This window comes from Podarcis pityusensis (assembly GCF_964106645.2).
Source record: "Podarcis pityusensis genome assembly, chromosome: 15".
Taxonomy (NCBI): domain Eukaryota; kingdom Metazoa; phylum Chordata; class Lepidosauria; order Squamata; family Lacertidae; genus Podarcis; species Podarcis pityusensis.
The window spans coordinates 43974786-44000773 of record NC_138040.1 but is presented as its reverse complement, the minus strand read 5'-3'; the positions used below and the strand labels follow the sequence as shown (position 1 = coordinate 44000773).

The 25988-nt window shown below is 45.8% G+C and overlaps 1 protein-coding gene across 1 annotated transcript in view; it reads right to left on the bottom strand.

Moving 5' to 3' along the window:
* The window catches only part of PHYHIP (phytanoyl-CoA 2-hydroxylase interacting protein), a 53252-nt gene extending 28199 nt beyond the window's left edge, over positions 1 to 25053 (bottom strand). The window contains exon 1 of the mRNA XM_080982607.1: positions 24926 to 25053. The gene's annotated coding sequence lies outside the window, so the exon portion shown is untranslated. The remainder of the gene's footprint in view (positions 1 to 24925) is intronic.
* Between the last annotated feature and the right edge of the window lie 935 nt (positions 25054 to 25988).

The window sequence follows — 25988 nt, the reverse complement described above, 5'->3', positions numbered from 1 at the left end:
CTCTCGCCCTACTACTTTGCACATTTGTCTCCTAACCATCCACAGTGACACCTCATGTTAGCATTACCACAATCCTGTGAAGCTACCCAGTAATCTTCCTGGTAGAACAGAGATTTGGGAGTAGACCGCTCTTGCATCATGTTAACGGTCATTTATCATTGGTATGGAGATGGAGGAGAAATTCAATTCAGTTCACATTTAAAGGTGAACCTACCAAATTCTCATAATAATGCATATATTTGTGAAAATGGTGTAGAAAAATGCAAAAGGGGAAACTGCGTTATAAAAGTGTGTATAAAGCTGTATACAAAAAAGTGTATATCAGGACAAATTTGTACTAAAATGCTGTTAACTTTTCATAAGAACTTTTTTTTAAAGTTGCAATCTGATGTGAAAATGTGAAGAACCGAATTTAAGATTGGAAAAATGAAAAAATGAAACTTATGTATTTGCCCATCCCTAACCATTTCCCTTTTAACTGAATAAATGATTGTTGTTGTGATGGTGATGATGATGATGATGATGATGATGATGATGATGATGATGATGATATATACATACCTAGCATTTACCTAGCATTTATACCTACCATTTATTTGAATGTTGATAGTGTTTTCCATATATGCACCATAAGGCAGGGAACTGCCTCAGGCGGCAAATGTGATTAGAGCGCTGGACCTGGAAGACCAGATTCTAGTCCCCCCCTCAGCCATGAAGTTCACTGGGGGACCTTGGACCACTCACTGTCTCTCAGCCTAACCTACCTCACAGGATTGTGGTGAGGATAAAATGGGGAAAGGGAGAACCATGGACACCACCTTGAGCTCCTTGGAGGAAAGTTGGGATATAAATGTCACAAATAAATTCTGGCAGAATACTTCTGTAAATAAATGCTAGATGTGCCACACAGCAGATCCTGCACCCCCTAAATTAACTTGCTGCCCTCAGATGGCATGGAGGACATGATCCCATGGCCAGTGTCAAAGTAACATTCAGCTACTGTCAGTCCAGTTGACTTCTGTATGCAGAATGAGAAACCATTTTGTCTTTTGCCTCAGGCAGCAAAATGTATTGGCTGATCTGGCATATATGATCTCAGTAATTCTAACAATCTCCCTGGAAAGTACAGTGGTACCTCTGGTTACGAACTTGATTCGTTCCAGAGGTCTGTTCTTATTCTGAAACTGTTCTTAACATGAGGTGTCAGTGGTGGAAGTGTTCCTCCGGCGCTCGATTTCTGCTCACATCCCGGGGCAAAGTTCACATCAGGGAGCAACTACTTCCAGGTTAGCGCAGCTTGTAACCCAACACTTGCACAACCAGAAGCATTCGTATCCAGAGGTACCACTGTAGGTCAGTATTACCAGTGCTATTTTTCTAGGGGGGAAATGGTGCTGGAATTCACCATGAACGCCTCCCTTGTTCTCTTATAATGGCAATAGCGTCCACTTGAGAGGGGCCAGAATTGAATTCTGGTGAGTTCTGGCTGAAAAAAAGGCCCTGAGTATTACTAACCCCGTACAGGAGTTGGAGAGGCACCGAGGCTGAGAGAAGTTTGCCTAAGCCTACCAGTGAGTTCATAAAAGAGATTATATCTGAGCAGGCAACATCCCAGTTCACAACTAACATTATAATCCTAACCATGTCTATGCAGAAGTTGTTGGCATCCATCTGTCTCAAGAGACAATAGTGTGCCTCCAGCAGTGAAGTCAGCATCAAAGTGACCTCCTGGGACACAAGCCTGGGCAGTATGTATGGAGGTCCTGGGCTGCCCAGACGACAAGCCCCCCCCCCCTCTCAGCCTCACTGATGGGGTCCAAAGGAAGGCAGAGCAAAATGTTTGGCACCAGCTGCTGCAGTAGTAGCTGGAAGGAGGTGTACAAGGTGCCACCCAACCGTCTTAGGGACTCCACTCCGGATTTATGTGGGCTTTACTCCTTAGCCTTTTCTTCTTCCAAAGATATACCACAAGGGAGCAGAAATTTAGGATCAGAGTTTTCCTTCTCCTAGATGGGCTCCCTTCCCACACTGACGAACCCCACCTGCCCTTTATGCAGAAGTAAGTTTTATCAAATTCAGTGGTGTTCACTCCGTGGTGAGATTAGAATTACAGTCTAACAGCCCAATCCAAACCCAATATTCACCAGAATAAACAAGACTGGAATAGACAGGGCTTGGGTTATCCCAGCTGAGTCAGGGATGTCCAGTAGAACTCACACCAGCACACACCTCAAAAGGGGGAGTTGGGTGGGGCAAGGAGAGAATCACATCTAATCCAAACATTTTTCAGTTCAGTCACATTACCTAGCAATTTACACCAGCAGAAAGGGTGGTATAACTCTATTTTAAAGGTTTGTTTTCTCTCTGACTGGATTTGGCCAGCTCAGTTGGCAGGAGCTGCACTCCTGAACAGAGTTTGGAAGAGAGATAACTTACACCAGCTTACATTAGGCCTCTGCAAATTCCACCAGCTTCCTGTACTTGGAGACGCTCTGCAAGTCTCTTCACCACTATGCTACACTAGTTCACACAGATGGCTTGCCTTCTACCATTCAACTGGAACTACGGTAAGCCATATTATCTTCATATGAGACCCTCCTCCAAGTCCCACCTTCACCTGAGGTTAGGCAGGTGGTGAATGGACAGAAGGCCTTTTTGACTGAGGTGCCCTGCATTTGGAATGCCCCACTTTAGAAAGCCCACCTGATGCCAACTCTGATACTTTTCAATTGGCAGGTGAAAGTTTTTTATTATTATTATTGTTTGCCCAGGCATCCAAAACAACTGTATAATCTACTGTTTTATAGTTCAGCTTTTCATTTTTATGGGTTTTTTCTTTTTTTTGGTGCTTTGGGGTTGCTATGTTTCCTTGCGGGCTTCCATATGCTGCCCTGGGTGCTTATGCAGAAGAACAGCTGGCAAATTACTAACTAGCTAACCATTGCCTGGGACCTCAAGGGGATTCTCAGCAAATGGGTGGAGACTTGGAATGAGTGAAGCTAAATTATACCCCGGACCTCCAAGGAACATTCTCTTACAAGGTTGAAATACATGGGAAGAGGGCTCCTTAATGAAATCCATGAGCCTAATGCCAGTGTCTCTGTTAAGCCTAATGCTCTGCTGGTCATGCCTGCCTTTGGCCCACCTTAACAAAAATTGACTAGTTTCCCACTCAGTTTGGTCCTGTTGTCATTTTCATTTCCCAGAATGTCCCCAACTTAGCATCACTCTGCTGCATTGTGGGAAATCAAAATGGCATCGCTGAGCCATCCAGTGATGCTGCCTCCCACCACTGCCAAATAAGTCCAGGTAAGTCCACCAAGGCCAACCACAGAGGAGGGGCTCGCTAGAGAGCACTGGGCCACTACACACCTGTCCCTGCATAAACAGCACCACCGTACGCCTCCCTGAGAGCTTCCTAAAACAACTGCAAACCAGGGCCAAAAGGCGGGGGGGCCCTCTTTGTCCCCTCGCCCCCCTCCTCGTCATTTGAATTATATCCACATCCATCCTAGCATCCTGATATTTGTTGTTGTTGTTGTTTAGTTGTGTCCGACTCTTCATGACCCCATGGACCAGAGCACGCCAGGCACGTCTGTCCTCCACTGCCTCCCACAGTTTGATCAAACTCATGCTGGTAGCTTCAAGAACACCATCCAACCATTTCATTCTCTGTCGTCCCCTTCTCCTTGTGCCCTCCATCTTTCCCAACATCAGGGTCTTTTCCAGGGAGTCTTCTCTTCTCATGAGGTGGCCAAAGTATTGGAGCCTCAGCTTCAGGATCTGTCCTTCCAGTGAGCACTCAGGGCTGATTTCCTTAAGAATGGATACGTTTGATCTTCTTGTAGTCCATGGGACTCTCAAGAGTCTCCTCCAGCACCATAATTCAAAAGCATCAATTCTTCGGTGATCAGCCTTCTTTATGGTCCAGCTCTCACTTCCATACATCACTACTGGGAAAACCATGGCTTTTACTATACGGACCTTTGTTGGCAAGGTGATGTCTCTGCTTTTTAAGATGCTGTCTAGGTTTGCCATCGCCTTTCTCCCAAACAGCAGGCGTCTTTTAATTTCGTGACTGCTGTCACCATCTGCAGTGATCATGGAGCCCAAGAAAGTATAATCTCTCACTGCCTCCATTTCTTCCCCTTCTATTTGCCAGGAGGTGATGGGCCCAGTGGCCATGATCTTCGTTTTTTTGATGTTGAGCTTCAGACCATATTTTGCGCTCTCCTCTTTCACCCTCATTAAAAGGTTCTTTAATTCCTCTTCACTTTCTGCCATCAAGGTTGTGTCATCTGCATATCTGAGGTTGTTGATATTTCTTCCGGCAATCTTAATTCCGGCTTGGGATTCATCCAGCCCAGCCTTTCGCATGATGAATTCTGCATATAAGTTAAATAAGCAGGGAGGCAATATACAGCCTTGCCGTACTCCTTTCCCAATTTTGAACCAATCAGTTGTTCCATATCCAGTTCTAACTGTAGCTTCTTGTCCCACACAGAGATTTCTCAGGAGACAGATGAGGTGATCAGGCACTCCCATTTCTTTAAGAACTTGCCATAGTTTGCTGTGGTCGACACAGTCAAAGGCTTTTGCATAGTCAATGAAGCAGATGTCTTTCTGGAACTCTCTAGCTTTCTCCATAATCCAGCGCATGTTTGCAATTTGGTCTCTGGTTCCTCTGCCTCTTCTAAATCCAGCTTGCACTTCTGGGAGTTCTTGGTCCACATACTGCTTGAGCCTTCCTTGTAGAATTTTAAGCATAACCTTGCTAGCATGTGAAATGAGTGCAATTGTGCAGTAGTTGGAGCATTCTTTGGCACTGCCTTTCTTTGGGATTGGGATGTAGACTGATCTTCTCCAATCCTCTGGCCACTGCTGAGTTTTCCAAACTTGCTGGCATATTGAGTGTAGCACCTTAACAGCATCATCTTTTAAAATTTTAAACAGTTCAGCTGGAATACCATCACTTCCACTGGCCTTGTTATTTGCAGTGCTTTCTAAGGCCCATTTGACTTCACTCTCCAGGATGTCTGGCTCAAGGTCAGCAACCACACTACCTGGGGTGTACGAGACATCCATATCTTTCTGGTATAATTCCTCTGTGTATTCTTGCCACCTCTTCTTGATGTCTTCTGCTTCTGTTAGGTCCTTACCACTTTTGTCCTTTATTATGGTAATCTTTGTACGAAATGTTCCTTTCATATTTCCGATTTCCTTGAACAGATCTCTGGTTCTTCCCATTCTGTTGTTTTCCTCTATTTCTCTGCATTGCTCGTTTAAGAAGGCCTTGTCTCTCCTTGCTATTCTTTGGAAATCTGCATTCAATTTCCTGTATCTTTCACTATCTCCCTCACATTATGCTTGCCTTCTCTCCCCCGCTATTTGTAAGGCCTCGTTGGACAGCCACTTTGCTTTCTTGCATTTCTTTTTCATTGGGATGGTTTTAGCTGCTGCCTCCTGTATAATGTTGCGAGCCTCCACCCATAGTTCTTCAGGCACTCTGTCCAGCAAATCTAAATCCTTAAACCTGTTCCTCACTTCCACTGTGTATTCATAAGGGATTTGGTTTAGATTGTATCTTACCTGTCCAGTGGTTTTTCCTACTTTCTTCAGTTTAAGCTTGAATTTTGCTATAAGAAGCTGATGATCTGAGCCACAGTCAGCTCCAGGTCTTGTTTTTGCTGACTGTATAGAGCTTCTCCATCTTTGGCTGCAGAGAATATAATCAATCTGATTTCGATGTTGCCCATCTGGTGATGTCCATGTGTAGAATCGTCTCTTGTGTTGTTGGAAAAGCGTGTTTGTGATGACCAGCTTGTTCTCTGGACAGAACTCTATTAGCTTTTGCCCTGCTTCGTTTTGATCTCCAAGGCCAAACTTGCCAGTTGTTCCTTTTATCTCTTGATTCCCTACTTTAGCATTCCAATCCCCTATAATGAGAAGAACATCCTTCTTTGGTGTCACTTCTATAAGGTCTTGTAAGTCTTCATAGAATTGGTCAATTTCAGTTTCTTCAGCACCAGTAGTTGGTGCATAAACTTGGATTACTGTGATGTTAAAAGGTCTGCCTTGGATTCGTATCGAGATCATTCTATCATTTTTGAGACGGCATCCCAGTACAACTTTCGCCACTCTTTTGTTGACTATGAGGGCCACTCCATTTCTTTTACGGGTTTCTTGCCCACAGTAGTAGATATGATAGTCATCTGAACTGAATTCGCCCATTCCCGTCCATTTTAGCTCACTGATGCCCAGGATGTCAATATTTATTCTTGCCATCTCATTTTTGACCACATCCAACTTACCCAGGTTCATGGTTCTTACATTCCAGGTTCCTATGCAATATTTTTCTTTACAGCATTGGACTTTCCTTTCGCTTCCATGCATATCCACAATTGAGCGTCCTTTCGGCTTTGGCCCAGCCGCTTCATCAGCTCTGGATCTACTTGTACTTGTCCTCCGCTCTTCCCCAGTAGCATGTTGGACACCTTCCGACCTGAGGGGCTCATCTTCCAGCGTCATAACTTTTATATGCCTGTTGTCTTTGTCCATGGAGTTTTCTTGGCAAGGATACTGGAGTGGCTTGCCGGTTCCTACTCCAGGTGGATCACGTTTGGTCAAAACTCTCCACTATGACCTGTTCATCTTGGGTGCCCTGCTCGGCATAGTTCATAGCTTCTCTGAGTTATTCAAGCCCCTTCGCCACGGCAAGGCAGTGATCCATGAAGGGGATCCTGATATTTAGGCAGCTACTAAATATGTTTTTGCTTAATAAGGCCTTTCCTGAAGTGTGGCTGAGTCATTTTATGGAATAAGAACTGTACCATCATAGAGATGAGTTTACTGTTTATTAAGAGTTTATCTTTGGTATTTCTGTCTCATTTTATTTTATCATACACCACTTCAGTAGTTTTTAGCCATTAAGAAGTTTATAAATCTACAAAATAAATACTAATACTCATAATATACATATCATTTTGTCATTTTGGACTCACAGCTGTCCATGGAGGCGCAGGTCAATTCTGTATCCAGGGCAGCTGTCTACCAACTCTACCTGGTACGCAGGCTGAGACCCTACCTGCCCGCGGACTGTCTCGCCAGAGTGGTGCATGCTCTAGTTATCTCCCGCTTGGACTACTGCAATGCGCTCTACGTGGGGCTACCTTTGAAGGTGACCCGGAAACTACAATTAATCCAGAATGCGGCAGCTAGACTGGTGACTGGGGGCGGCCGCCGAGACCACATAACACCAGTCTTGAAAGACCTACATTGGCTACCAGTACGTTTCCGAGCACAATTCAAAGTGCTGGTGGTGACCTTTAAAGCCCTAAACGGCCTCGGCCCAATATACCTGAAGGAGCATCTCCACCCCCATCGTTCTGCCCGGACGCTGAGGTCCAGCACCGAGGGCCTTCTGGTGGTTCCCTCATTGCGAGAAGCAAAGCTACAGGGAACCAGGCAGAAGGCCTTCTCGGTAGTGGCGCCCGCCCTGTAGAACGCCCTCCCATCAGATGTCAAAGCAATAAATAACTACCTGACATTTAGAAGACATCTTAAGGCAGCCCTGTTCAGGGAAGTTTTTAATCTGTGATATTTTACTGTATTTTTGGTTTATATGGAAGCCGCCCAGAGTGGCTGGGGAAACCCAGCCAGATGGGCGGGGTACAAATAATAAATTATTATTATTATTATTATTATTATTATTATATCAAATAGTATGTTTGGTATTCATAACTTCCAATAATAAATTCACCACACATTTCCCTTCTCCATGTTATGGAATAAATAAGCTGTATTTCTGCTTCCCCTCTCTCACTCCCTCTTTTCTCCTTTGACTTTACTCATTTTCCACCTACGTGAGCAGCACCTGCTTCCGTGGCAGCATCACAGCCCTTCCCTGCCAACTCCTTTCCCCGTGATGGCTCCTTTTGTGCTCTGAGAAGAAACTGCTTGTATTTATAGCTGTCTCCCTGGCAGCCCCCACGCCTGCTTTTTTCCCTGTCAGAATTTAGCTGATTAGAACTGAACCCTCTGGCGGGCTTAATAAATCCATCTTCTACCTTCTCGATAGCGGCTATGAGTTGAGCTGCAAAGAGGAGCAGCATGAAACTTATCTGCGCACACGCAGACCCAGCTTGAAAGAAAAAATCAAGAGCTCCACTTCCTCTAATGAAAGAGAGAGAACAAACCAGCTATCAGCAAGAACTGATTGCACAGAGCAAAAGGACCTGTCAGCCGGCCCCGTAATCACAGTCTCCCGACTGCAACAGTCCCTGAAGTGGCTCTTGCTGTCAGGAAATGGGTGGCTTAAAATAAATAAAACCAGGAATATAAAAGCAGAAGGTACTAGGACTACTTTTTGTTCAGAAACATCTTTCGTTTTGTTTTGTTTAAGATGTAAAAAACAGAATACCATTAAAATACTCCGTATCTTCACTTGCAACAAGGCAGACCCCAAACTAAATGTATTTTAGCTGGGACTTCCGGGTTGGCGCCATCGCCGAATGGCGGACTCCCTCCGAGCTCCGGAGGGAGCCTGCTCGGCAGGGGCTGGGTCCTACCGCACCGGCGATGCGGGGACCCTTAAAAACCACGGCCACGAGGGTCGTGGACATGGAGACTCGGCTGGCACCGCTAGCGCCCTCCCGACTCGTGAAGGAGCCTTTTTAAAGGCTACGGATCGGGTGCCGGGGAGAAGCGTGGTGCTTTGAGTCCTCTGCTATCCCTGCCGAGCGCAGCCGCATGCCATCCGGCGGAGAGCGCTGACTTCTTCTATTGAAAATTCGGACTTTTAGACAACAACCCGTGAGTAATTTGGAACCTGGGTTTAAAAGGAGGAAAAAAAGAATTTCTTTTTGAATTGGATACGAGCGGGGGGGGATCCAAAAAGGAAGTCAGTCCCCCCCCCTATTGTAAATCTTTCAAGACAAGGACGGGGCAACCAAGGTCCAAAAAGATTTGTATTGCTGATAAAAACTAAGAATTCCACGATGGGGAATTATAAGAACTGTGCTGGAGGATGAACTGAGGGAGAAGAAACGTAACCCCCCCCCCTGGGAACCGGGGTGATTGAAGAGAGAGCCTGGTGAAAAGAGTCGGAGATTTTGACAGCTGTCAAAGTAGCTGTCAAAGTCGGAAAGCAGAGAGGATTTTATTATGAGAACTTTGCTGGCTAAATTTGTTACAATTTGCTACAACTTGTTAAAACTTGGATATAAAATGGCGAAAACATGGATAACAATCGGACTTTTGGACTAGAGAAGACAAAGTTATAACAATCCCCCTAGAGGAGTTTCGGGACATTACAAAGATGGTCGTAAGTGAAAAAAACACCATTGGAATTTTACAGGACTGGTTATCTTCTGGGAAAGCTGCGAAACGGAAATAATATTTTGTCTACAGGGTGTTCAGCTAAAGGAGACAATAGAATTTTCTATTGAAGAAAGGAAGGGACTGAACGCAAGTTTTTGTTCCTGAATAACAATAATCCCTGCAGACTTACTAAGCTTCTGAATTAGAACGTTTCAGCAGCGGAACAAGAGGAAACTGGACTACAATTTGGAAAGAACAATGGGGGGAGCTTTATTAAAGATCTGAAGTTAAGTGTTCTAAAAATGATTATGAAAGGGAAAAAAAAAAAAAGAAAGAAAAAACCAGCAAGGAGTTGGGGGAAATAGGTGATTTATGGATTGTAAGAATCCCAGGCGGATAACATGGTTTGGTGGTCAGGGGGAAATTAAACCGGGGACAGGGGGGGAGAACTAAAATCCAAAGGCTTGTTAACTTCTTTTTTTGAACTGGCTTTGTCTCATCTATTATACTCTTTATTTCTTATTTCTGATACTTTTATTATGTGGGGTGTTTTTATTATTAAAAAAAGGGAAATTGTGGAATGAAAATGGGGTGGGCCCTGGGAAAGAAATTTTTTGTGTTTTATTAAGGGTATTGATGTGGGGTGTAGAAATTTTAAACTCGAATAATGGTTTAAACAAATTAAGTTTTTAATTAGAACTGAGAGCTTGTGGAGCCAACAATATGAAAAAGGAATATGGTAGGGGTGGGGGAAGGGGGGAGTCCCAGAAAGTGGATATATGAAAATAAGGCTATGAACGTATTTTAATTCTTGCTTTCTGTATTTTCTTTTTTTTTGAAAATCTTAATAAATATTATTTAAAAAAAAAAAAACAAACTAAATGTATTTTAAGCTATATTTTTACCATGTACTCTGTTTAGGGTTTGTAGCTATAGTGGTAGAACACAGGTTTGCATTAAAATGTCCCAGGTTCAATTCCTGGCATTTCCAGGTAGGGAAGAGAAATGCCAAAACCCTGGAAAACTGATGCCAGTCAGAACAGAGCCAGAAGGAACTGGCAAACCACTCCAGTATTTTGCCAAGAAAACTCCACAGACATAAAAAAGGAGAAGCTTTGAGAAGAAAGTGAGCGTTTCCAAGGCATGCTCTGGTTCATGGGGTCACAGAGAGTCGAACACGACTAAGACGACTAAACAACAACAATTACTCATGGTGCAATAGTAAAAAAAAATCGACACATTTCTAGCACTGAATTTCAGAATAAGAGGCACTGCTGTCATGAGCCTGGATGTTTGGAGGCTAGGCGTAGTTAGTGGTGAAGGAAAAAGCACTCTTGGCTTGCTCAGGGAGCCCATCATTCTTCAGGGTTGAACTGCAGCATTTAATCAGCTTCAGGGGTGAAGCGCAGAAGGACAGGTTCAAATAAAGTTCTTATTACAAAGATCCTGACTGTTTACTGCCTGACTGAGGTTCTCTTTCAGCAAGATCCTATCTATGTCTACTCAAAAGTAAGTCGCCTTTATTATCCCATTTTAGAGAGGCAGAAATTGTCATCTTGATTAATATTTTGATCCCCCACCACACCACCCTTGCTTATCCTGCTGTTTAGTTTTCTTCCAGTTACATAAAAGTAGCAGTCAGAGGTTAGGTATCATCATTTTTTCATCCTGCCCATCCTCCAAAGGAGCTTGGAATGGCAAATATGGGGGTTATCTCCATTTAGCCCCACCACAATACTGGGAGGAGGCATCTGGAAGCTGTGCCAAAGCGGAGGCTCTGAGAGGGCAAAAACCTGAGGGATGGTGACACAGCAGGACTCCCTGTTCTGTTTCCATGGCAAAGATACAGCTCCATCCATTGCAGAGGAAGGCAGCCCCAAGGGATCTGGCAAAGAGCTAGAGCGATGAAGTGGGCACCTGTTCAGAGGCAGTAGAGCTGAAAGCAGTGCCGGGGGCAGGGGGCGTTGAACCAGGGTTTTTGCCCCAGGTGAAGCCTCCGGGGGCGCCATTGAGGCTCCCAGCCTATATGTGTGTGTTTGCATATGCGCCTTGGGGGTGCCAATCTGGGTCTTTGACCCGGGTGAAATAAAGCCTAGTTTCGCCCCTGCTGAAAGGATACAGCAGGGGTAGCCCACATGAAGTGAGAGGGGAACAGAAGTACAACTCACAGCAGCTCCATCCACTATGACCAAGAATGAGGGTTGATGGAGGCTTTCGTTCACAGCAGATGGAGGACACCATCTGGTTCTTCCATGGGCCGAGCAGCAGAACTCAGCTAGCTGCCTGGGGCAGCTCCAGGTCTGGGGAGGCCCTGGCCAAGCAGCAGCCCCTTCGGCCTCCGGGGGCCTCTGGGATCTGAGCCAAGGTCTGCCCAGTGCAGCTCTTACACTTGGTTCCCATCGCACTGGCTCAAGGGAACCAGGCCTGCTTCCTGGAGGTGCGGCTGCGACGGCCCAACAGCCCTTTCCCACCCTGGTGCCGCTGGGCTGGCCCTCACTTAGATATAGTGAGACCACCTCACGGTACACCAGTTACATGAAATTCTACAAACTGCCCCAGATTATCGACTGGCGGACTTGTGTGAGGGAAAACTTAATGATTTGGAGCCTCAGGCAGGATTTGGTCAAATAAACAAGAAAGATTTTATTACACAAAGGAAGTTTATGACACAAAGTGGATCAAACAAAGGATACTTCAGATTATAATGTTATTGCAGGTAACAGTTCACCTAATAATATTTATACTAAATCTAACTGATATTATGGACTTCTAATCAAGCACAGCTTCTTTTAAACTTCAGTTGCTTATGTTCAGTTACTTCACTTCAGGTAGATGTTACAGGTTTTTAGATTAAAGGGTAAATGCTCGGCTTATTTCCAGTTATTTCACTTCAGTTCTTTCTCAGTTGTTGCTGTTGCTGCTCTGAAACTTACAAATTTAAAGTATATCAGGTCTCCAAAAACAACAATATGCTCTCAGAGAGCATATACAGTGGTACCTCTGTTTTTGAACATCTCCATTGACAAACGTTTCGGAACTCAAACACTGTGAACCTGGAAGTAAATGCTTCCGTTTTCGAACACACCTCAGAAGTTGAACAGAAGTTGAAAGAGAAATTGTCATTTTGGGGAAGAATCTCTGCGATAAAGATGAATGTACTACCCAAAATGTTATTTCTATTTCAGACAATCCCGGTGATTAGTAGAAGAGGACAGTTCAAAGACTGGCAAAAAGCATTGTCAAGCTTTATCTGGTAGGGGAAGAAACCTAGAATAAAATATAAACTTTTACAGATAAAAAAGAAAGAGGCGGATTCTCGCTGCCAGAGTTAAAGATATATTTTGAAGCATCATGCTTGACATGGTTAAGGGATTGGATGAAATTAGAAAATATAGACATATTAGATTTAGAAGGTTATGAAAATAGATATGGGTGGCACGCATATTTGTGATAAATTTAAAGTTCACAGAGGCTTCCTGAATCATGCAATAAGAAAACCACTGTATGAAGTCTGGATTAAATACAAAGAATTACTAGAACGTAAAACACCATGGTGGATTTCGCCAGCAGAGGCAATTTCAGTCAAGAGGTTAAATATGAAAGGTAATTGGCCTACATATAGGGAGTTGATAAGGGAAAGGGATAAAGTGTTAAAACTGAAATCATATGATGAAATATGTGATATGTTAACATGTTGGCTACAATATCATCAAATTAATGATGTAGATGAGGAAATTAAGAAGGTAATGATAAAATGGGCAATTGGCATTGGGCATAATATTGATTTTGACAAATGGGCAAGGCTATGGAATAAGGGTATGAAATTTACTGCATGCATGACATTGAAAGAAAATATAATGAAAATGATGTATAGATGGTATTTGACCCCTACTAAACTAGCAAAAACGTATAAAACAAGCAATAAGCAATGCTGGAAATGCAAGGTTAAAGATAGAGATTTTTATCATATGTGGTGGATGTGTGACAAAGTTAAACTATTCTGGGATAGTATTTATAATGACTTAAAAAGGATGCTTAGGTACACACTCCCAAAGAGACTGGAGGTGTTTCTGTTAGGAATGGTAGGAGGGAAAATATCAAGAGCTGATAAAAATTTGTTTATGTATGCAACAACCGCTGCTGGAATTTTATTAGTCCAAAAATGGAAACAGCAGGAGTTACCAACTGTGGAAGAATGGCAGGCGAAGATGATGGATTATGCGGAACTGGCAAAGCTGACCCGGAGAATCTGGAACCAGGGCGACCAAGCGTTCCAGAGAGAATGGAGTAAATTTATATTATATAGAGAGAACATATAAAGACACTTGGCAGGACTGAGATAAATCTCAGAATGTTTGTAATAAGAGACATTCTATGTGTGATTAAAGTGTTTAATAATATAAGGTAGAATCAGGATCGAAATGTAAAAAATGTGGGGAAATATAAATGTGATATAAAAAACCAGAAGATGGAGGGAGGGAAGTCAAAAGCTCGGCAGAGCAAGGGATAAAATGTTCTTTTTTTAGGATGTCAAAAATTGTAAAAACTGGAAAACCAATAAAAATTATATTAAAAAAAAGAAGTTGAACGGCTTCCACTGAGTGTATATGTTATTTTTCTCAATTTTCTCTATTAAATTTGCAGACCACTCTTTGCGCCTCAGTTTTTGAACATTTCAGATCTCAAACAGTCTTCCAGAACAGATTATGTTCGAAAACCGAGATACCATTGTACTTCAAAATTAAAATAATTTCTTTTCAGCTACAGCAAGCCTGGACAAAACAAGTCCCGTATGGCACAATGCAGATTGCCATTTGGGTAAACTGCAGAATGGAGCCAGCACAGCAGGTCACTCTAGATGACTTGCATAAGTGAGCCATGCTGCGTACTACAGGGCAAGTCAACCTGTAAGAACACCCTTTTCTAAGATCAAATACTAAAAGTGTAGAAAAACAAAGGCGATTTTCTCATGGAGGCAAACCCATTGCTATGGAGATAACAATTTTGCTGCACTGGAACAATTTTCTGTCATACGAAGTTTTGCTATGTTCTAATGGCTTTGACAATAAAGAATATGGCTGATGAAGGACCCTGTTCTTGAGTGATCTCTTTCGGCCATTGCTCAGCACTGGAACAACTGCTTCTCAGGCTGAAGGCTCCAGATTCCGCCTCCAGGTGGGGCTGAGAGAGTTCTGCCTCCCTGAAGATCCTGGAGAACCACTGCCAATCAGTCTGGATCAGGCCAAGCAGGATGGCCCAATGGTCTGACTTGGAATGGGTCAGGTGTTGCTCAGCCCTCGTCCTTTAAGGCTGGCAAACAATGCCCTGCGGAGAGTCCCCTCAATGAGAGTGTAACAGCCTCTTCTCAGGGGTGACCTGGTTCCTGTGCGAGAGCCACTTGGTCCCAAATACAAACATTGTCTCCGTAGTTGTAGCTCAATGGCCGTAGAGCATATGCTGTGCAGGAGGTCCTAGACTCCATCCTGGAATCTCCAGGTAGGGCTGAGAGAGATTCCCCACGTGAAACCCTGGGGAACTGTTGCCTGTCAGTGTAGAATGGCCAACTGCATAGCTCAGTTGGTACAGCAAGCGAGACTAAATCTCAGGGTCATGGGTTTGAACCCCACGTTGGGCAAAAAGATTCCTGCATTGCAGGGGACTGGCCTAGATGACCCTCGTGGTTCCTTCCAACTCTTCAGTTATATATGAATCAAATTGGGGGGGGGGGTTGGGGGTGCCACCTGGGAATCCTGCCATAGAGTAATTAGGGATTCCCAAGAAGTTTGAGCTTTGTAAATTCTGATATGAACTACCGTATTTTTTGCTCTATAAGGCGCACTTTTCCCCCTCCAAAAATTAAGGGGAAATGTGTGTGCATCCTATGGAGTGAATGCAGGCTCCTTGGCTTCAGCGATAGCAACGTGAAGCCTCCGAAGCGCAGAGGGAGCGCTCCCTCCGCACTCTGGAGGCTTCGCATTGCTTTTGCTGAAGCCCGGAGTGCGAGAGGGGTCGGTGCGCACCGACCCCTCTCGCTCTCCAGGCTTCAGGGATAGCCACCTGAAGTCTTCGGAGCACAGCGTAAGTTCCCGCTGCACTCGGCAGGCTTCAGGTTCCTTTTGCTGAAGCCAGGAGAGCAAGACTCTCCTGGCTTCAGCAGAGAGGGAGAGCTGTGCAGCGCCCCTTCAGCCAAGCAGGAGGAGAAATGGAAGGGGCTCTGTTTCTCCTGCCGCTTCGCTGAAGGGGCGCTGAGCAGAGAGGGGGAGAATTTTTTTTTCTGGTTCTCCTCCTCTAAAACAAGGTGCGTCCTATGGTCCGGTGCGTCCTATAGAGCGAAAAATACGGTAACCAGATCAGCACCTCCTGGACTAATGTGGAACTTGGTTACCCACCAGCTGCTGCCTGTTCCAAATGCTCTAGCACAGTTCTCAGCTCATGAAATATATCAAAATGCTTATTTTGAGAGAAAAGCCATTAAAAATACATACTGAAATGTGAATTTTTGTGCAAATTGAAAATACACCACAGAAATGGGCAAAAACAGACTTGTGAATGAATATATGCAAAAGCTATATGGACCAAAAAATAGAGGGATTCTTCCACTCCTACTTGTGAGTGGTACAAGAGTAGTTTGAGATTGAATTCTGCCCTTTAGAAAGAGGGGAGGGAGGATGCAACCCAGCAGCTCGACTGTGAGCAGGTGAGGAATCCTGGCAGCATGCCTCTCCCAAATTCCAAGCTGACCAAGATCCTGCCCTAAAGCACTCCCAGATCCAAGGAAGACAGTGGCAGGAAGGCGGCTGCGACTCGTGCGCAATGGATGCATCAGATTCCGGCCTGACTCAGGCAGCAGAAAGCAGCACATGGCTGGGGAAGCATGTGGGTGTAAAATGCTCCTGGTAACCTGGGAGAGATTCTGGATATGGGAAAGAGTTGCTTAGCAAAGCGTGAGCGATTGGCAAGAGCAAAGAGCTCTTCTCTCTCTTTTGAAAGATGCATTATAGGGAGGTTGCATAATAATCTCCTTCTAGGAAGGATTCCAATAGGAGGCTGGAGAGCCATCTGTTAGGAATTGTAGAATAACAGAGTTGGAAGGGATCCCTAGGGGTCATCTAGTCCAACCCCCCGCAATGCAGGAATCACAGTGAAAGCATCCATGACAGGTGGCCATCCACCCTCTGCTTAAAAAACTCCAAGGAAGGAGAGTCCACCACTTCCTGAGGAAGACCATTTCACTGTCAAACACCAATTACTGTCAGAAAGTTCTTCCTGATGTTTAGTCAGAATCTCCTTGCTTGTAACTTGAATCCATTGGTTTGAGTCCTAGCCTCCAAAGCAAGAGAAAACAAGCTTGCTACCTCATCAATCTGATGTATTCGAAGATGGCTATCATATCTTCTCTCCATCTCCTCTAAGCATACCCAACTCTCTCAACCTTTTCCACACCTTTTCCTTTGCATCTTTTCCTTTGCACACCTTCCAGTTTGTCAATCCCCTTCATAAATTGCAGTGCCTAAAACTGGACACAGTATTCCAGGTGTGGCCTGACAAAGACAGAATAGAGTCTCATGAAATCTCATGAAATATTGTATGTCCTCTGCCTTGAACAGGAGGTTACCATTGTTCACTGCTGGAGCATCTGCTTTGTAGAGGGAGAAATCCCCATTGCACTGGGGAGGGGGGAGTGCTGGTTTCCCTAGCACACTGGATTATAGTTAAATCTAGCCCATGGATCATACAGTTATTTGGGGTAGAGATAACTGAAGGCGCAATGGAACTAGGGGTGTACGAAGGAATCAGTTTCCATTGTGTCCTGCGTTTGCCACCTTGCAGCACTCTTTCCGTTCTGCTGCCGTTCATCTCCAAAACCAACATTCTTAGTCTTGCCATCCACTGTGGCAAAATTGCATAACTAACATAAATTACGTAATTAATTACGTTACTCAAACCACATTGGCATGATATTATCTCACCCAGGCAAATTAGGGGGGCTGGAGCGATGGGATTGATTATCATTCTGGGCATTGGATGCATAAGCAAACATTGGCAATTTCTGTTCCCATTTCCCTCAGAATTCTCTGACACCCCTAAATGGAACCAAGAGTTCTTAACTGTCCATACATGTCAATAAGGAGCAGACCAATCAGGCCTCCAAGCGAAGGGAATTCCATAACCTGGACATCACTCCAGAAGATAGCTTCTCCTGCATGCCAGAATATGTGGGTGTTTGCAAAAATGCTGTTTTGTCTCTAAAAGCACGTGTATGAGAGAGAAATAAAGTGTGCATGTCTGCAAATGGGATGAACAACAGCAAGGGATGGTGCTTAATTAGCTGCATGGACAGCTATCCAGACTTTTGAACACCAGTTCCAAAATTAAATAGTCTCAGGGCATAAGAACTGCCCAACTAGTTCTAACTACAGGTCTAGCTGCTCCACTAACCTGCTTCTAAAAGCATTCAGCCAGAGGTCTCTGGGGAACTGACAAACTCATTTGCCCCCAGTGCCTGATATTCAGAGATATATTGCCTGTTAACCTGGAGGTTCTACTGCAGGTGTTGACAAGATTTACTTAATCCTCTTCAAAGCCATCTAATTTACAGGCTATTGCCCACACCTTGTTCCACTGAGTTAATTGCGCACTGTATCCAGAAGCTCTTGCTTTTGCTGTACTCTAAGCCATGAAGCTCACTGGGTGACCTTAGGCCAGTCACTGCCTCTCCGCCTAGCCTACTTCACCAGGTGGTTGTGAGGATAAAACAGAGCGCAAGCAGCGGCATGCAGAAGTCCTTGGAGGAAAGGCAAAATACAAATGTCACTACAGCAGCACCAGCAGCAATAAGCTCCAATGGAGATGTTATGAGAAACGAATGGGGGGGGGGGAGTGTCACTCTCTCTGCATACTTTGAAATTAAAAAAACCTCTGTCATAAAAAAACCTTCAGGCGCTTGAGCCTTTCCCCGTAGCCAAGCTAATCCAAACCCCTTCTTGCATACAGACTCACCTAGGCCGGCAAACGCATCTCCCTAACTGTTGAATTCATGCCATTTCATTCACTGTTGCTTCAGTTATTTTTTTAAATGCCTCGAAAAACAAGAAATGAGACATCCCTTTCAGAGGAAGAGCATAACATGCCTTGCTTGTAATCCCAGTCAACATGCCAAGATAAAGAACAGCAGAACGGGGTGTGGGAGTTTTGGCGGGCGGGTCACATGGAATAAAAGACATTTTGCAGTCCTGGCTAAGCAAGGACTTGCATAGAGAGGAGAGTTGAAGGGGAGGTCTCTGAAGCAAGCCGTAGGAAGCAAAGCCAGAACTCCTTGGTTCCCCCACTCATGTCCCTGGAGTGTTTCCCACAGCACCGCCCTTCTGACATTCCAGACCTTCCCTTTAAACGTGCCTGCACAGCCTCCCCAAGAAAAAGCTCCCTCTCCCGTTTGCAGAGCTGAAGCAGAGGAGTCAGAGGAAGAGGCCAAAGAGGTGGGGGCCTGACTGCCACCAAAGGGCCTTTCCATTAATATGGACCACCCATCTACAGGAAAGCAATCACCTGAGCCAGGATGACGGTCAGGTCAAAATGTTCCTGTCAGGAAACAGCAGCAACAAAAAGGCTCAGTATGCAACCCCCCAGGCAAGCTCACACGGCCTCATGCTTCTCCTCCACTCACATGTTTGCAGGCACAGCCACGTGGATATGCACCCACTCACAGCAATCCAACTCCTTCACATCCCTGCAGATAACGACTCAAAACCATACATGCACATTTCCGCCAGGTTCTTTCTCAGATGCACATGCAAAGACACCTGAATCTCCCCCAGCTTCTACCATGGAGGCTACCAGGTTCGCTCCCTTCCAGAAAGATGCCATCCTTTCCCCAGCCTGGCACCCCCCAGATAATTTGGTCTATGGCTGGCTGTAGTCAGGTTTGGGGAAGCTGCTGATTGCTAAAATTCTCCAATCTTAAATGCAATATGTGGAAGTAAATCCCTCTTCTTTGGCCGGAGAGCCACATCCCCTTGTGTGCAACTTTAAGGGGCTGCATGCCAGAGGCAAATGTGTGTGGACCAATGGATGTGCCTCTTCCTTTGCGCAATGTACCCATTCCAGTCACACAAACGTCAGAGGCCTCTAAGCATCCAATCTGTCGGTCCTCCATAGAGGCAGGCAAATGGCATGCTTAGCAGCTCCAGGATACAGTCCAGCCAAGCAAAAATCACTTGGGGAGCGCAGAGCACAGCTGGGTAGAGGCTGGCCTTGGGAGGAGACGCGAGGTTCTACATGCCTGGCATGGACAATTCTGTCCTGAGCAGGGTGGCCAATGCCCTGACTTTGCGCAAGGCAGCTTCTTATGAGAGATGGACATATGTCTAGGTGCACACTCCAAATCTCGCAGAGACCACCTCACAACTGGCTGCATGCTTATTTCTTGTTTCAGTGCAGAAAGTTGAACTTGAGCGTTCTTACCTCACATTTAAAGACCACACAGTGTCCTGGGGAAATGATTAGGGATTTGAACCTGGGTCACTGTGAAGAACTTCTCCACTTGTGAGTCCCAGCACAGCTATCCAGAGGCCCACTGCCTTCAGTACAGTGGTCCCTTGTTCAATATGTGTGCAACTGTGTACACACACAACGCGCCAAACCCAGAAGTGACCCAGGAACGTCATAAACACATCACTGAAGCATCACCCAAAGGGTGGGGCATGGGCAGTGCCAAACAGTGTTTGCAGGCTAATTTTCACTGGGTTTCAATTATATATGATTTCACCGACATGTACGGTGCCTCAGAACGTAACACCTGTGTAAAAGGGGGGTCTGCCTGCACTGGACATAGTACACAGCCGTTGTGGCAAGCAGCCACTGGTAATCTCACATTTCATAGATTTGTCTAATTCCCCTTTAAAGTCACTAAATTTGGTGCCCATCACCTCCCCCTGCTTTAAAAGGGGATTTGAAAATATATCTATCCATATTCTGAAAATAAAAATAAATATTGTGATACTCTACTCCCCTATTCTACACTGAAATGTTTAAATGTTTCTGTCCTTGAATCTTCCCGCCACATTTGCCATCCTCTCCTGCCAGACCCTTTGACACCCAGTGGGTTCGAGTGTTGAATTAGGACCGAGGAAAACAGGGTTTAAATAATCACTCAGCCACGAAGCTCCCTGTGTGACTCCAGGCCACTGGCTGCGTCTCAACCCGAAACTCCCTCACAGGGTTGTTGTGAGGATGAAATGGGGAGGTGGAAGAGCCATTTAGGCCCCCTTGAGCCCCTTGGGAGGAAAAGTGAGGCATTAATCCAAGAAAGAAAGAAATCATCCTCATCTGTCCCACTATTCTCCAACTATTCAGCTTCCTTGGATAGCCTTGGGCTTTAGTTTTATGAGACACAAAGAAAAACTTCTCTCTGCCCACTTCCCGTTTCCTTCCTAAGCTAAAACTTAGCATGCACTATTATTGTAGTAGTTGTTGTTCAATTTCTTACACATCCTTCACCCAAAGGTCCCATGAAGGGTTACAGCAATTTAAAATATAATATTAGAATCAGCTTAAAAGAAATAAAATAAAAAAAAATAGTGAGTGGGGGGTATGTTTCAGGTTCTGTGTGATGATTCCTCAAAAGGACCTGTATGTCTTTTAGGCCACCATCTGAGGGCCTATTGTTGTGAAAAAATATATCTGCTTATGTATCAGAGTTAAAAGGCATAGGCACAAAACTCCCCCCCCCCAAAAAAAAATATTACTAGGATAATTATACCAACCCACACAGATCTCAGAGCCAAATTATAATTTTTTCACACCATTAGGCCTTGCCTATATGATTTTTGTTTAAAAATTAGCCAGCGCTGGAGGCAGGTCAGACTGGGAATGTGATGCAACAACTTTAACTCTTTACTCCGCCCTGGTGCCAGTTAGATTCAGCTCCTTTTCTATTCACACTGTAAGGAAAACTCCTGCCAGCCCTGACTGCAGCTTCCCTCCCACTGCAAATAAATACTGAGGAGGCCTTGGTTCCCGCTGGGACCACAGCAGGGGCAAAGGTTTAGACTCCCCACGCCCTGGTCCCAATCCATCTTGTGGGGGTCCCTCTACACCAACTACTTGTTAAACAAAAATCAGCTGTGCAAGCTCAAGCGATGTACCAAGTGGCTACCAGATATCATGGTTGTGTGCTACTTACACCACTGGGCGTCAGGTGCTTATAGGAAGCCTGCGAGCAGGAAAGAAGCACGCTGGAGGGCCCCCCACCCGGTATTCCCTGACTCCTCAAAGAGCAGGCTGTTGGGCGAGATGTGCCTTTGGCCTGATCCAGCAGGGCTGTTCTTAAGATCTTATGACAAATGTCACATCTACTCTGGCCCTCGGATGGTGACCAACATTCCCATGCTGGCTCTGCAAATACCCCTCTGCACACTCAGATTCACACACCCATACCCCATATTATGAAATACAGGGTAATGAGTTTGTGGGCGCCAGACTGATCCTGAGCCCCTGGACCCAGCAAGGGTTAAAATATCAGCCAGGCTAGTTTTCTGTGTTTTTGCCTGAGTGATGGGCCATTACAGAAGAACAAAGGTAATTGCCTGGGCCATTATGGGAGAGCAACAGAAAGGCAATGTGCCATTAAGAGAGCAAAGGAGAGGGGACCCTGTGCCAGATGACAACTGAGTTGGGCCCCTCCTCCAGCTCTTAGATAGTTAGAAGGACAAAGCCAGAGTTGCAGTTGAGCTTCTCTGTGAAGTCAGAGAGGCAGAGCACAATGTTTGATTTATGTTAGAATCCAAGGCTGAGTCTATGGAAGAAATAAGCCCTTTTTGGGATGTTAAAGCTCTGTACTCTCTCCATATAGGTTTGTATATATGTGTAACAGAACCATATATCATAAAGACACCACAGTCTCTGCTGTGCCTCATTTCCCAAAGGAAACACAAACCCTGGATGAGTGATGGAACCCCTGGAATCTTGCACTGCCTGCAGCAATAGCTTTGTGCCCATATTCAATGTGTACTTGAATGCCCTACATCCAAATAATGTCCACGTACCCATTAAGAACCTTGCACGCCCATCCAATACTCCCCGAGCAAAGTCATGCACATAAGCAGCCCTGCTTATGCTAATGTAAATGTCCATACTTTCACACCCACTCATGATAACGCACTTGCAAATATGTCGGCACACATATTTCACAGTCTCAAGCAGACACTTTCTCTCTTGGTTGATCACGTAACTTCCTCATAGTTCTGCACACTTATGAATTCCCATAATTATGTGCAAGTCATGCACAACCCTGCATGTCCCCACAATACCATTTCATGTGTACTGTTACAGCTAGGCACAAACATCAGAGTGACATAAGATCTTAATTAGCATTATTGTATCCACTTAAAGAAATAAAATCATTTAAGAATACAGTCATACCTCATGTTACGTTTGCTTCATGTTACGTTTTTTCAGGTTGCGTCCCGCAACGACCCAGAAGTACCGGAAAGGGTTACTTCCGGGTTTCACCGCTTGCGCATGCACACAAGTGCTAAATCGCACTTCGCGCATGCGCACAGGCACCAAATTGCACCGCACACCTGCGCCAATATGGCGTTTCAGGTTGCGGGCTTTTCATGTTGCGAACGAGCCTCCAGAACGGATCCCATTTGCAACCAGAGGTACCACTGTGCATACAAGTTCCTTCTGACCTAAATGTTGAAATACTAAGCTTGAGTTTTTTTAATAAGGCAGATCGAAAAATCTGAATAAATAAGATCCTAATTATTCTACATATGCCTTAATTCAAAATGCCCTTTTAAAATCACATCTTCCCAACACATAAACCCTTACTTTATTTTTTATATTTATATTCCAAGTTTCTTATATTCTACTCACCCCACACACATGCCTTTTCACTTTACAACAACCCTGTGAGGTAAGCGCAGCTGAATGAGACTGACTGGAGATTTGAAGCCAGGTTTTTTTAATCCTAGTCCAACACTCCAACACCACACTGGCTCTACGGAGGAACACAAGAATCTGCCTTACACCAAATCACATCACTGATCCAATGGGCAGCAGCTCTCTGGGTTTTCAGACAGAGATATTTCCTAGTCCTCCCTGGAGATGTCAGGAATTAAACTTGGAACTTATTGCTGTTTGTGCTGCCTCTAAACCTCTTCCCTACTTCTAAAATCTGTGCCCACAAGTACTCAGGTGGATAGTTATAAAACACTTAAGCCAGCATGTAATGCACACTCATCTGACTGTGCATGGAATAAGTTGACTTCACATTTTCACTGCGACACACATTTTGCCTATGCATGCAAGTGGTATGTACTCATGCTCTCCGACACCTTGTCTAGAGCCCCAGACTTGTGCATGCACATACAATCACTTGAATCTGCATATACCAAAAACCCATCTGAAACACAGACCGGCTCACAAAGCCAGGCAAGCACCAGCAGGCTCCATCCGTGTGGCCTCGGTGCCCCCCATCCCCACACTTTTTCTTTTCCCTAAGCCCGCTGCTTTATTATTCTTGCAACATCATCTGCTCCTTGTTTGCAAGAACCAAGCTGAAGTTCTTGGTGGTTTCCCCATGTTTGGCGGAGCTGTGGGAGTGAAAGAAGGTCATCCCCTTCGGGACAGTGAAATTCAGTCTGACAGGTCCAATTGCCTTCATTAAGTAGATTCCAAAGTGAGGAGGAATCGGTTGACAGGATCTGTGTCCTGCCTATCTGGTCTCATTGTTTGGACCAGGTTCCTGCTGCCTGTCCTACAATGGGCCTATATGGGTTTGTTTTTGAGGGGGGAGCTCTGTGCTGCAGCAGTGTGTCAACTCCTACAGCATTTCCCACCCCGAGATCCATTAATTCTCCAGAGCAAACATTTTCCCCCCAACCCCATTCAGCAGAGGAGAAAAGTCCTGCTGCCTGGAGGTGCCTTTGGCCTTTACTCTAAAGGGGAAAACCATGCGGCTTGGCGAAATGTGTCCCCTGAGAAGATGAAGTGAGTTGCTTGAGGCTTTTACGGGAGTCATTGTCAGAGATGCATCATAAAACTGCAGAGTTGGAAGGGACCCTGAGGCTCATCTAGTCGAACCCCCCCCCCGCAATGCAGGAATATTTTGCCCAACGTGGTGCTTGAACCCCAAACCCTCAGATTCAGAGTCTCATGCTCTACCCACTGAGCTATGTCCCGCTGCTCTCCCCTCCTACACTGCTGGCCTTTGGATTACTGGACTGCAATCTCTCTGGGGCAGGGAGCTTGACTTGCTCTTCATTTGTGTTTGTTACATGGCTGTCCTGCTCCGAGGGGCTGACGGACATGGCTCCCCCCCCCCCCCCCAGTTTGTCTTCACGAGAAACCTTTCCGGAGAGGCAGCGCCTGGCCCAGGGGCATCGCGGGAGCGAGACGGGCTCTGCTCTCGCCCGGCAACCACTACGGTGCCTCACCGGGTTGCTGCAAGGGGCAAAGGAGGGCCGGGGTGCCGCCTCCAGCTCCTCGAAGCAAAGGCGGGCAAGAAAGGGAATCCGCGGAAGAGGCAGCCACGAAGGGCGCCTCGCTTTCGCGACTCCTGCCCTTCCGCGCCTAGGCTTCTCCCGCAAGATCGCCGCCCTACCTGGCTCCGCAGGAGACCCCAGACCTCTGGGAAGTTAGCGTGGCGGCGGCTGCGTGGGGAGCGCGCCTCGGCCGGGAAGCCCGAGAGGGCGAGAGCGAGCCTGCCCCGAAGCGCCTTCCCCGCAAGAACGCGGCTCGCCGGGACTCCGAGGCTCCGCAGCCGAGCAGCAGCCGGCAAGGGAGGCAGGCAAGGCGCCCCGGAGCCCGCTCCTCTCGGCCAATCGGCTCTCAGCCTGCGCAGCATCCAGCGCGGCAGCCAATGACTGCGCCGAGAGGCGCGAGCGCGGGAGGGAGGAGGGAGCGCGCAAGGCAGCGCCCGGAGGGAGGCGAGCCGGGCAGGGAGTCCGACGGGGCAGGCGAGCCCGAGGCGCCCAGGGACTCTTCGCGTAACCATCAGCTCTCGCCCCAATAAAAGTCCCCAAAGTGGACGGGCATTGTTCGCCGCGTCTTGTGATCGATTATGCGGGGCGAGGTTTATTTTGTAGAAATAATTCTGCGGCGCATCGTCCAGAGCAGCGTTCTCCAACTTGCTGCTCTCCAGATGTTATTGGACTACAACTCCCATCAGCTTCACCCTCAACATCTGGAGTACACCAGACTGGTGAAGACTGGTCTAGAGCAGACATTAGGGGCTACATCCAATGCAGAACTGAGCCCCACTGAAATCAATCGATTTAAATGCACCTATAACTTGTGTGTTCACCTCAACAAGTGGGACCTGCAACAAAATGTTGCCGTTTGAATGGATGCTGCTCAGGGAGTCGACTCAGCCAGTCAGGCGTTGTTCCATTTCATTTTGACTTTTTCCTGTTTCTCCTCTGCCCAACAGACACTGTTTTTTGTGGCTACTGAGTACGCCCCGTCATCATGGGGCTGTTTTGGAGGGTCCCTCTATTCTATTTAAATAATTATAAGTCTTCAAATATTGGTGTCCTCTCAATCCTGCTGATACCTCCTACTTGCCGATAAGTGCTGCTGCTTTGTCTGCATAAAGATCCATCCTTGGAGAATGAGTTTGCTACATAAGTTTTCTTTTGCACCAGGGATGCAGTGGGGTGGGGAAC